Source organism: Amblyomma mixtum, chromosome 9, assembly GCF_055824585.1.
Source record: "Amblyomma mixtum isolate Tamu chromosome 9, ASM5582458v1, whole genome shotgun sequence".
Taxonomy (NCBI): domain Eukaryota; kingdom Metazoa; phylum Arthropoda; class Arachnida; order Ixodida; family Ixodidae; genus Amblyomma; species Amblyomma mixtum.
The window spans coordinates 8,013,953-8,027,296 of NC_143020.1; the positions used below are offsets into that span (position 1 = coordinate 8,013,953).

The window sequence follows — 13,344 nt, forward strand, 5'->3', positions numbered from 1 at the left end:
GTGGAATTCGCACAATCACAATTGGGCTGCGCATATGTATTCAAGGATGCATGAACTGGGGGCCAATGATTAAATTTTTTCCTGAATATTGCCTTCCGTTTACTTTTGATGGCACAATGAATGAGGACCATATGGCATATTGCTTTGCTCTCTACCATAAGAAATAAATGCTGCGTTGAACAAAAGAAAGCAGAAATGAATATGCAAGCAGGAGCTTGTAAAGACTAGCAACAGGAGTTGTCATAAAAAACTCTAGCATAACACTCCATAAGCAACTTTAGCTGTGTTGGTGGATATTCAATTACCAGCTTATTCAATAACATTTTGTTCTCAGTCCATGCCAGCCCATTCACTGTGATTTGAATTGTGATGCTAGATGTTTTTGTGACAATTCTTGTTTCTAGTTTGTCTACAAGCTTTTGCTTGCATACTGTTTCCAGTTTGTTTTTTCACGCATTTATAACTTTTAAAAATATGCAGTCCCGTAAAGACCCCTTGGCAGCTCTTGCTTCAGCAGGTCTTCACAGTACAGCTATACATGGGCCACTCCAATGGGCAACAAAAGCGACGAGGCCTTGCAGCTCTTGTTCTGGCTTGAAGTTAGTAGGTTCACTGTTCAGCTGTGCATAGGCCACTCCGCTGGGCAGCAAAAGCGACAAAGAAACTTCAGCGCTGTGCCCAAAATAAATAAAATACCTTAAACTTCTAGCATGCTGAAAATTTAGTTTCCTGAAACTAGCTGTGTGCATCCTATACTGATTACAAATGAACAGGGTCCATGGGCATGCTTGGACTATCTACAATACAGCGTCAACGCTAAGTTTTACGCTTTTAGAAATGAACAATGGAGCCTGTTTCCTCTTGTGATCTTTCTGTCCTGCTTCCTTTTACAGTTTCCGATTGCCAAATTAATAGTAAAAAATGAGAACACACCACCACTGGTTTCCAATTTTTCAGAATGTCCATTCACCAGACATCACAAACAAAAAACAATCTTTAGATCTATGTGGCACTACAGTAGAAAGAAGGTGGGGAAGATTAGATTCTCGACAGCATAAAACGAACAAGCCAATTCAAAAGGAGCCTTAATCTGATCTAGCAGACACAAACAGCTATCCTCTCCTCCAGCTTGCCCCTTGTTCATTTTATGCCTTAACTCTAGACTTAACTATAAAATAAAACAGGCAAAATATCTCGCATCAGTTTACAAGCCAGCTATTTTGTAATGGCAGTTTGGCTGAAGTGAATAAACAAATTTTCCACATGGTTATCTGTCACGTAGGCACTCCAACTCATAAAACACTGCAGTAGACTACACAAAAGTTGTGCTTCAAAATCAACTGTCATGACATAAAACCTTTTTTTTGTTTTAAATTTGCCCGCTCAAATGCAACTCTATTTCAGTTGGGACAGACACTGCAATCATCTAATAAGCTGAATGGCTTGCCTTCTGGACCGTCGCAACACATGTAGGCAATCATATGCTTGCACCTAAACACAATCTTCCTGCAGCTTAAATTTTCAGGTACAAGAGTAAGAGGTATGTGAAAAATTAGGGTGATGGCTAAGCTTCATCTTAACAGTAGAGAAAATAGCGTCCACACCAGTAGACACTAAGAGCGCCATCACAAGTGCTCCCCCAGTGACCAGTAGTACTAACTGTTTATACCTCATGTGATATGTCATCGCTCCGCAGTACCCCGAGCTGCAAGCACACCTGATGGAAACTTCACACATCATAACAGCATACTCTCTCCCTGATGGCCATCTGTGAAAAATTGACACTTTCTGAATTTATCAATTTTCAATGTTGAATCACACCATTCATTAAAATTATCGATGAACAATCTCTATAATCAAACAACGCATCCGCTAGCTAGTCGCTCCTGTAACGCGCTCAACCGACAGCACTTCATTGCCTTTGTGTTCCATGCCCACCTAGCACACAAAGGGCCTGGGTTTGAGCTGCCATACACGAAGTTAACGAATTACCTCTATTTTACGAAATACCCCCAAGAGCAACCTCCTCGCTAATTGTACCTACATTTGGACCCTACCCTAACTTCATTTGAAATTTCTGAGATTTTTTCCAGAGTGATGGAGGGGTTTGCCGAGTTTTCAGCCGAACGAGCTCGTTAACTATAGTGTAAAAAGGCGGATTCTCTACATGTTGAGGAAAGGTTTGTAGTCTTAGGTAAGAGACTCCAAGTTCTGACAATAAAAATTGGTTATCACAGTTGCACTAGTACAAAACTCATGGGACACTATCGAGATCTTCCAAGTGGAATCTTCACTGCTATAAAATCAGCACAATAAAACAAGATTGGCGTATGCCCCATGCATGCAAACTACATGCTCTGCTCATTTTCACTTTTTGTTAGAACAGCTGAATGCTCCCTTGCCTAGGCACTAAAATGTTTCCAAAGTTCTATCAGAAAATATCACGCGCCATGTGAAATAGTTGCACTACTTCAGCCCATGCAAAAATATAGCACAACTTTTGCAACAAAATGATAATACGCAATGAAAATTTTGAAGCATAGGAAAACTGAGTGAAATACGTTTCCAAATGCATTTCCATGCCTCGCAGGAGCATGGCGAAGCCAATCCGTGAGGGCAGTCTCAACTACGAATTCACTGCAGTTGTGCACAGCAGTCGTGGCAGCTGCCAAAGACCACATGAAATTTAATGAGCATACCAAGAATGTCTGCTTCATGTCTGTACATTCAAAAACAGCCACACAGCAATGCTGAGCATTCAATTACAAATTACCAAAACTAAAAGCAAAACGATACATTCTAGCGTCAGCCAGAGGCCTACATAGAAAGAGTGGCTGCTTTCGCAGCCCACATCGCAGCCCACATTTGCTACATTTACTGAGTAACATAAGAAAGCAAAGCAGTATGACATATGTAAAACAGGGCAAAATAAGGGCACACACAACGGGGAAGAAATAAACTGCAATGAATCGACTGATTACAGATATGTACCTTGTTGCAGTTAGGTGGTGCTTGGCCCTTGCAACGGGTCGACGCAACCTGCGCGACTTTCCACGGCTGTAGAAAGAATAATCAAATGAGATTTCCAGGATAAAAAAAAAGAAAGTGTTAGACATCTTATTTCAAGGGTTACAAAACGGTGGTTCCTTCCGCATCTGCACTCGACGTTTGGCGGGCACAATTAAAGTGTCCACCAAACATCCGTCTCTGCAGAAAATGATCTTATAATTTTATTTGATGTCTAAGTTGTACCTTGCAGCAGTTAGGCGGCACTTCGTTCTCGCAACACACCGATCGAAAATATATGTGGCAAATCACACTTCAATTGAGGTAAAAGAGAATACAGCATCAAACGGCGGGCTACTTAATCCTCTGCGTGAATTACGGACCGGTGGATATTTCAGCCGCTAATATTTCGCGCCTTTTCGAGTAATCACGACAAAAGCAAGGAAGGTAATGTGGCAGGCTTCGCGTACGCGATACAGATTACAATTAAAGGCATTCACTCAAAACAGCACCTTCACTGGAGAAAATATCCTGATATAAAACTCGTTGCTCGATGTCTGAGTACCAATTGCTGCAATTGACCATACGACAGAGCAATTAAGCAGCTATCGATTCATTAATTTTGCAAGACGACGCAAACCGTGGCACTTCGATGTGGCTCTGGGTATAACAAAGAGCAGTAAAACTTACTGCATCAAACGGGGGGTGACAGAAACTTCCCGCCTTTTCGTCACACGAAGCCAACCTGCACAAAAACAATTACCGGGAACTCAGATGTGCCTTGGAGCAGCTAAAGGGCAGTTCGCGTAGCCACGTCCCGTACGACGCACCTCAGGGTGCTCCGGCTGCCAGAGCTGCCACACACACAACCGCCACTACCAGCACAGACTCGCAACAAAGAACGACGGCGTAACGCCAGTGCTACCGTATATCCTCGTCACTAGCCCTAAATGGACCCGCCGTTACTATGGTTACGAGCTAAAGCCAATAAGCCCCTCTGGCCCCTCGTTACGAGTGTGTTAACTTAACCTACACAAAAACAATTACGCACGACCCCAGATGCAGTTGTACATACACTACTTACCCATAGAGAAAGATATTGGTAAAGAGCGGACACTCCCATAATGCCCAGAGGCCCATTTGACTGCAGCGCCCCAAGCGGGCAGTGGTACTCAGTGCAAAGCAGGAAGCAGTAGGAGTTGTGAAACGACAACCCTATGCTCATTTCTTCAACCTGCAGAGCAATGAGGGCCACTACAAAAAGCGCTTATGTGTAAAAGCATAATGGAACAGATGGAATGCACTCGATAAATTAGGCGGCACATAGAGCAATCCTGCAGAGGCTTGCACATTGCTTGTGCACTTAAATCCAGTCCCCTCCACGCTTCAAGTCCTGTGGGCTGACCTTCCATCCTGTGCACTTCTCTGAAAGATTATGTTGAGGCACGTTGGTTCCAAGTTCACCGTATGCTTCAACGCAACATTAACTTTTAAATTTATCAAGTTGTACACCAGAAACTGATGACTGAAAGCGAACTTTGTCTAAATTTCTGCTCACAAATCTCATATGCCAGCATAAACGAATTCTACAATACATTTTCACAAACTTCTGCCGGCACTCAAGAGAACAAAAATCAAAATCCCCATTGCATTGGAGATGTCGCAGCAAAACATCACAAACCCTTTCTAGATGTGCAGTATCCTCAACCAAAGCAAAGTGGGTCTCAAGTGCTTGCACAAATGTGCATGCCCTTTGCGATGGTACAGTTAAATTTCTAAACACTTTGCCTGGTACATGATATGCTTTCAGCATCGTAAAATATTGATGAGAACCACTCAATGTATTGTCTTCATCTTTCAACAACTGAGGGCAAATGCAATTCTTTGCATATTTACCAACAAAATATTTTACCAAGAAGCCTGCCATGTAATAGACAACAGAATCCTCAATACCATGAGAGTGCTTATCCGCGGCTAGCTCTGAAACATCTTGCAAGGACGGAAAGTCGTCGGCAGGAGCCTGCCCAACATTATCAACTAGAGATGCCCTGCTAACAGAGAATGGTGAACATTCCAGTAGAAGTTCACATCTATCCTCCTCAGCATTACCTTGTTTAGAAAGATTAAACAGTTTCTGAATGCAAATATGCTTTAAACCAGAGATAAACTGAAAAATATTCGGATTCATGTTGCAGCCTTGCTTCTGCCTAATGTGCCCAAACATATTCTCCAGCGAATCCTGCTGCAGCCGAAGGGTGAGGAGGTACAAAAAATTATGATTTTGAGAAAGATCACTCCAAAGAAGCAAAACAGCCTGGATAGTTATCTGCCAGCCTATGATTGTGGCTGACGCTTGACAGCAAACTTCCACGTTTTAATCCAGTGAAGTTGATCTGGAAGGCAGTGAACAAGTTCGTCATCACCTCTTTTAATCGCATAGCGATATCTTTGCGCTATTGTTTTAGGAGTTAAGCTGTTCAGTGCATCAAACAGTTTATCCATTCTTTTTCAAAACTGCGCTGTAGCCATTGCTGCTGCGGGCAGCTCCCCTGCATATATTAAAGCCATAATGGCCACACTCACTGAAGCACTCAGTACTTGTGTTGTGCTGTGTTGGGTTTATTGGCGCATAAGCAGCTAAGGCTATCATGCGCCAAGAACAAGGTATGGAAAAAATATGCTTGAGCAGAGTTTGAAAACAAAGTGGATAAAAACGTTGGTGTAAAGGGCGTAAAAGTTATCTTACTAACTAGCTGATAAAAGACAAGAATTTTAAAAATGTCTGATAGAGAAACTTTTAAAGGTTGGGTTACCTCTGCAGACATCCTTGGCTCGGCAAGGATTTCGAGGCTCCCAACCACTCAGAAAAAGACCTCAGCTTCCTTCTCATGATTGAGAAAGTGGCTGAGGTGTATAACTGTATGCAGTGAAGAACAGGGTGAGTAAATTAGAGTTGGTGAAGAATACTGGCTTCCCTTAAAAAGCTAAAAACACAGGGTATACTGACAAGTGCATCTTCGCCTAAAATAAATGCTGGATGAAAAGGAATGTGTTTTTGTAAAAGGTAGTAAAATGTTTTTTCCTTAGTGATTCAAGTTCTGTACATGAGAATAATATGTGGTTTATTGTTAGATGATCTCCGCACTTTTCACAAAGAGGTTGGTCTTCTTTTGTAAGTAGGAAGTTGTGTGTGAGATGTGTGTGTCCAATACGGAGGCGGCATAAAATAACTTCGATGAAACGTTCTTGGTGGGAGCATGACTTCCATTCTTCTATAAATGGTTTAGTAAGTGGAGCTTATTATTACCTTCAATATTCCATTCAGACTGCCATTTATCTCTGAGCTTAAACTGTACTAACTTCATGCCATCTTTGTAGGGAATGCTCACTTTCTTTATTTCTTTGTTGCGAGCTTTTCCAGCACATTCATCTGCTTTCTCATTGCCAGCGATTCCAATGTGGCTGGGAACCCAGCAAAATTTTATGTCTTGTCCCTGTATTGTGGCGCTCGTTATGTTATGTATGATATCCCCGATTAGTGGTGTCACTGCATTTCTATGGTGAAGTGAGGTTAGTATGCTCAGAGAATCAGTGTAAATGATACTGCTCTGAATGTTCTCATTTATTATTTTTTCTAATGCCAGTAAGACTGCGTAACACTCGGCGGTGAAAATGGATGCACACTCAGGTAGCCGTACTATTTTTTCCCAATTATTCTGAACTACAGCACTTCCTATGTAGTGCGCCGATTTTGATCCATCGGTATAAAATGCTTCGTATTCTCCGTATTTTTCTTTGAGTGCTAAATATTCTTGTAATATCTGTTCATGTGGTGTATGTTTTTTCTGAAATTGTGTTAATGTGAAGTCGCACACAGATGGTAGGCAGTACCAAGGCGCTCAGTACTTGTGCTGCTCTGCTTACTCTCATATTAGAAAACGATTTTTGAAAAATGTGCCGCTCAATCAGCTTTGGGGCTAAACGCAAGCGCAACTCGTGGGACAAATTGCAGAGGCGCTCAATGTAAGCCCAGTCCACAACCTCTTCCCCAATTAGCAACTTGTGAGCTTGCACAATATTACGAGTAGGTTTAATAAGATGGGGCACGTCAAAAGTAAAATATATCCGCTCACCCCTTCTTTCAAAGAAAGGCCTGTCAACAGACACGCCCAGCTGATAACACAAGCTGATGTTTGACGCCCCTTGGTCGCAAACAAGTGCTTTCACTGTCAGTTTGGCTATTTCTTTAAGTTTATAAATAAGGGACATGAGCAATTTACGCATAATGGCTGCTGGTGTTGACAATTGTAAATGCTATTGGCTGAACTCACCTCTTGGAGATTCCATCCACCAGAACAACCAAAGCCGTGTCTGCAGTGGTCGATGTCCGCAGATTACCATCATCTACAAAGCCATGAATAACATCCTGACTGGAATCGTAGCACAAGTTTTTTTTCTGTACTATTTCATCGAAGATCAAAGTGCATGCTTGATCCCTTTTATCCCAAGTCTGACTTGTCGCTGAAAGCGACTCAATGACCCCAGGAATCACACCTGGTTTCATGTTGACGTTACCTAACCATCGTCTTAGCGAATGTTGGGTTGGCAAGGTGAAAATGGGTGCTAAAAATCTATACGCCCGTGGTCCACGAAAGTTTAGGTGCAACGCAAACTTCTTTAGCCACAAAGGATATCGTTTGCCTTTGCCCCTTGGCTTTTAACGCACGTGTGCAGTGAGAAGTTTGAACACTTCGTCAGTGACAAATGGCCGGATGACACCTAGTGCCCTCGAAATAGTTGGCGGCAAGCTGTGTTGTGTTGTGCGCAACCTTGCGATGGTCTTGCGGCAGCTCTTCACCTTCGCCTGCAGCCTCCTTACAGTTGCTGTGGCCCTGGACTTGGAATACTGCAGACAATTTGTGTATGCCGAGCCCATTGCAGGATCGCTGCCAGGAACTATAATACAAGAAAAGGGGTAGCAATAAAGCCAGTCTTGGCACAATGCTTTTTAATGGTTCCGTCACAGTAAACATTGCTTGCAGTAAGTGCGACGTATTGCATTACGGTTATTTTTCTATGAGCATAATGCACTCTGCGCGATTCATTCATACAACCCATGTACACGACTGTCCCGAATATAACTTGTCCCAGAGTAAGATTCCTGCATGTGAAGTAAACGCTTCGAGTGCCACATTATGCATTCAATGCTATGGTTAACACCCCCAGTTTCCTGTGAATGCACAAAAAGACGTCCACTTAAGCATTTGCCGCACATTTGTGTAAAGAGCTGCCTTTTCTTTTTGGATGATGCTGTTACCGACGTCAGTAGGAACACGTCAGACAAGTGACTTTTACCTTATCTGGATGAATACAATGATGGGAGCTTGACGGTTGAGAAGATATTTAAATTAATTGAACAAAAAAGGGCATTGCTTGAGACGCATGTACCAAAACAGTGAGGGCAAACCACCGACACTTTAACTCATGCAGCTCCCCACACAGCACCAGCAGCAGTCGCTACTGTTTCCAGACACCCAGTGCTTTGCTGTTCTTTGCTGCACTAAATTCTGCCTGCGTCTTCTCTTTCTGAGCAAAAGGTACTATGGGTATAAACTTTTTTTATGTACACAGCCACCTTCCTTGCACTTGCGCACCAAGTCGCAAGCTCATTGAAAACATGGTCTCTCTTACCAGCTTAGGAGCATAATGGCAAAGGTTAGTTTGCCTACCGTGAATAGGTGGGGAAAAAATGAAATAGTTCTCATTATTACATGAGGGGCACTGAAGCGCATTTTGACGTTTTCTGCAGAATACTGCGGCTTGTTTGCTCTTAACGCATGAAATTTAAGATTTTCTACAGTGGAAAGTTATGTCTCTGAGGTCTAAAGGGAACACAAGAGCCGAACACAACGTCATGGAATACACAAATTTGCATTGGCACATGCAATTCAGGTAGTAAGAGTGGTGCTGAGGCAAGCACACATTCCTCTCTGTTCTTGTTTGCAATGCCTCTTTTAAGGCATTTCCTGTCATCTCTTGTCAATTGCAGTTAGTGTCCTCCATATTGCAGTTTCACTGAGTGATAGCTGTACTCAGCGTGCCAACCAGCTTGTCGGTCACGGGACTTTGTCCGGCGCATACCAATTACCTACAGCCTAGGCAAGGTCAAACTCTACATAGTGACAGGTCAACCATATTAGTACAGAATATTGATGACTTGTCGAAACTACGAAATAGCCGTCTAGCCTAATTCCAGCATGGGAAACACGATGTCGACAACCAAACTTTACCCAGGCCACCTCAAATATAAATTTTATACATAACAAATATACTATAAAAATTTACTCGAACTGCATATACGAAACATTAAGGAGCATGTGCAAGTACAAAAGTGAGGAACTATGTTTATGTTTACAACAGTTCACAGATCTATCGAGTGAGCTGTACCAGCACTTAAACCATAACTTGGAAACTTTACCATCAGCGCAAAAACGGTGAACAGACAGACGATCCGTATGATGCAAGAAGACACGATAAACATTCAACTCAAAAGTCACACAAAATCAACGCTTCCCTAACTAATTTTAAACTGTCTGTTCTTACAATGGGCAAAAATGATACAGTGTACACTATCCGAAGAATATGTTGCATATGCTACTGAACACTGCTACTGAAAATGCTACTAAGCAGCTTTAAAGGAACAAGCACTAACAAACGCAGCTGCTTTCTTGAGGGCTTGCACCGCTTTCAGCCAAGTCAGGAAAGCGGCTGCTGCTTGGGGGAAGAGAACAACCATGATCTGCCACGTCTGTTGCGGTATGGCCATGGTCCATGAGCAGATGCGGCACTGCAGGCAATGGCAGAAAACATGAGCAAATGTCTCATTTGTACTGCTTTGTCTCAAAGCGGATCAAGCTACGAGAGACATCCTGGTGAATGACTCCGGAAATTTGGACTGCCGGTGTGCATTCATTCGTGCTGACATCACACAGTACGCAGGGCCTCAAGCATTTTGCCTGCATCGAAATCTGAATGGGATCGAGCCCGCTCCTTTGAGATCACCAGCCAGGCACCACCAGCCCTGAGCCACCACGGCAACTAATCAATGTTCAGAATGAGTACGGCAGTCATATGAGCGCACATCTGTGAATGCAGAGCCTCTTGCTTGAAAAACAGGGTGGAAAGGCTGAGCAGTAGAGTGAAATTATTGACCACGAAGCAAAACAAAAACTTTCAAGCCAACTGAAGTGAACTGCAGCATAAGGAAAGATACGAACTAGGCACGTATACATTATCTGCTGTATAGCACGTCAGCTTAATTCTTGATTACCTGCTACAATATTTACTTCATAAATATATATGCTGTGACCAGCTTGCCTTGCATACCTGGACACACAGAAGGCACAGCCAATTTAGTGAGTCGCGTGTGCCCGGGATCCATAAAGTCCTTTGCTGTGAAGTGGTCAGTGTACACCAGGTCACTTCTTCCACTGTATGACACCCATGCTGTCAACCTGCGTACGTGTTTAAGGCACTCCATTACTTCATTGCTGAAACTCTGCTTTGCTTTTTATGGGGGTTAACGTCCCAAAACAACTGAGGCTATGAGGGATGCCGTAGTGGAGGTCTCCGGGTAATTTAAACCACCTTGGGTTCTTAACTTCATTGACATCGCACAGTACACGTTCCTGTAGAATTTCGTCTCCATTGAAATGTTGCCGCCATGACCGGGATTGAACCCACGTGTTTCGGGTCAGTAGCCGAGCACCACAACCACTGAGCCACCGCGTTGGCGTCATTGTTGAATGTATAAGCATCAAGTGCTTCACTAGCATCCAAACAAGTTGCCGCAAGTGTTCTTCATAACAGACCATGAGACATTTGGGAAAATGGTACATTACCCGATTGTAGAAAAGCGCCGTCGCAAAGGTTTTCAAACTGGTGCATAGGTGCTGCAGCTTACCTAGTATTCATCTCAAAACAAAAATCTAACACTTGCAAAATTATTTCTATCCACAGTGCACAACACTTTCATTATATAAAAAGCTTCATTGTTATACATGTCTCTGATAGCCTGAGTCATTTTGGGACGTTGCACCGTACAAAGTAAGCCGCCTTAGTATGCCAGTTATCACATGATGAATTTGCTGCCATGTGAAAATATTCACTGCTACTCATATCTGTCAAACAACGTCACGGTCATTTATTTTATGCCTATAAACACATTCGCATTTACATCGCTGTGGAAATAGACGATGATCTGTATATTAAACTATGGCAAATGACAAGCTGAAAACCACGACAGACCTGATGTCCCGTGGGATGCGGAAGAAGATGGTTCCTGGCCTCCTGCTCAAGGTGCTCCTGTTGCGGCACCACGGCACACACCAGGTGTTGCCGACGGGTGGCATCACCTGAAAAATTCGCAAGTACGGTCGTTCTCAGTCTCCTTATATTGTAACTCTGTAAACAGTGAAAAGGTGCGAAAGCGGCAAGGGAATGAAATTACGAGCGGAGTCAACATGTTGTTGCGAACGTCGCGTGCTGAACGCCGTTGCGTAAAGTACAATACACATACCCTACTACACGGCAGATACCAATCAACTTTTTTCAAGCATTTCTACATTCCCCGACATTTTTGTCTACCTTCTAAAACCTAGGTGGACAGCAGAGTACGAGTTTTGTTCGAGCAAAATATTTGGTATACGAACGGCCACAACACGGACTACGAACCACAAGTACAGCTGCAACGGAAAAAGAATGACACAAGTGAATCATGACCGGAGCGAAAAAATAGCGACACGCGGCGCTATTGTGGCCGAGTACACCGATAGCGAGAGTGCCAGGAACATTCCATTTCCTAAAGCGGGGGTGGCCGGCAGAAAGCAGCCCACCTAGATATTCGCCCATCAGAAATGCAACATCTTAAACGAATGCCTGTAGGTGTCTTATCAGCCAAACCATGTGCTAAGGTGGCTAAGCACATATTCTCGTTTTAATTTTTTTTTTGCGCTGGCGTGGCGAGCAACCTTATCTTTATCACCGTTTTCCTTTAAAAATGTGCTCGGGATGCACTGTCAAAAGTAATGTGTGGCAGTGCCTGCTTTCGGATGGGCTGCTTTCTGTCGGCCACCCCCACTTTGGAAAGTGGAATGTGCCAGGCACTCTCGCTATCTGTGCATACGGCTACAGTAGCGCCGCGTCTCGCAATTTTTCCGCTCCGGTCATGAGTCACTTGTGCTAATCTTTTTCCGTTGCAGCTGTACACAATGTGTTAGGAGCACTGAGAAATACACGGGTGCAAGGTATGTTTTATGAAGCATAGAAAATTAAAATATCGGCGAGACGGTTCTTGGTTGTCAAGCTCTTTAGAGATTAGAAAGGCCGACGCGTTGCCTTTTTTTGCCGGTTTTCAAAAGCGCAATCCTGTGTTGTCAATGCACGGGTGAAATGTGGGTTTGCACGAGCGCAGATAACGGAGTCTTTCACACGTATACATACATACGTAAGGCGCCCAAACCTTTAACTGGCGTGCGCGAGCGGCGACTTTTCTGTGCGTCAGCGCCATATGACGGGGTGAAGTTGGAAACGGTATGAGGCTAAGCGCATGCTCACAAAGCACGCTCGGCTGGGCCCGTCTTCTGCCAGGCTCTTCCTTCTTAAGGACGTCACCCCTTATTATCGCGTTTCGACGAGCAGGCAGCGTGAGTAGACGAATGGTTTTGCTCGGATATTACGTTCCGAAGAACAGCGTTGTAGCAACCACGCGAGGAAATAAAACTGGAAGATAGGCCGAACACTCCCAATCATGCGATAAGCCGCAGAACATATATCGTTCATGTGTTACTTGATGACGCGAAAGCTTTTTTTTCATCTGCACGAAGGGCGCTTATCAACACTCTGCGTGCTTTATGCTTCAGCATGGCGACGAAACTAAAAGGCCGCTGTGAAACTGAAGTGAAGCTGCTCTGCAGCCGTGCTCGCAGCAGTAAGGAACAGTTATCATGATGCCACTCCGTGTATGTAAAGCGACAAGGCTCCGAATTATAGGGATGTCATTGGGCGGCTCATCGCAGAAGGAGATGCTAAAGCAACTGGAGTGGCTGGGGCTTCAGTGGGCAGAATCATACGTGCGACGAAGGTCGGATAGAAGATGCTCCTCGCTACTTCACCAGGAAAACAAAAGAAGACTTGCAGATTGTTGCCTGAGCTAGTGATAACCCTTTCATAACGATAATGGCCCATGTTCTCCAGCTTATTGCATGATTTGGCGTGTTCGGCATATCTTTCAGTTTTATTTCCTCGCTTGGTTGCTACAACGCTGTTCTTCGCAACGTA

The 13,344-nt window shown here is 43.7% G+C and overlaps 1 pseudogene; it reads right to left on the minus strand.

The window, feature by feature from the left end:
* The window catches only part of LOC149328213 (uncharacterized), a 132,812-nt pseudogene extending 124,870 nt beyond the window's left edge, over nt 1-7,942 (minus strand).
* Nucleotides 7,943-13,344: the final 5,402 nt, after the last annotated feature.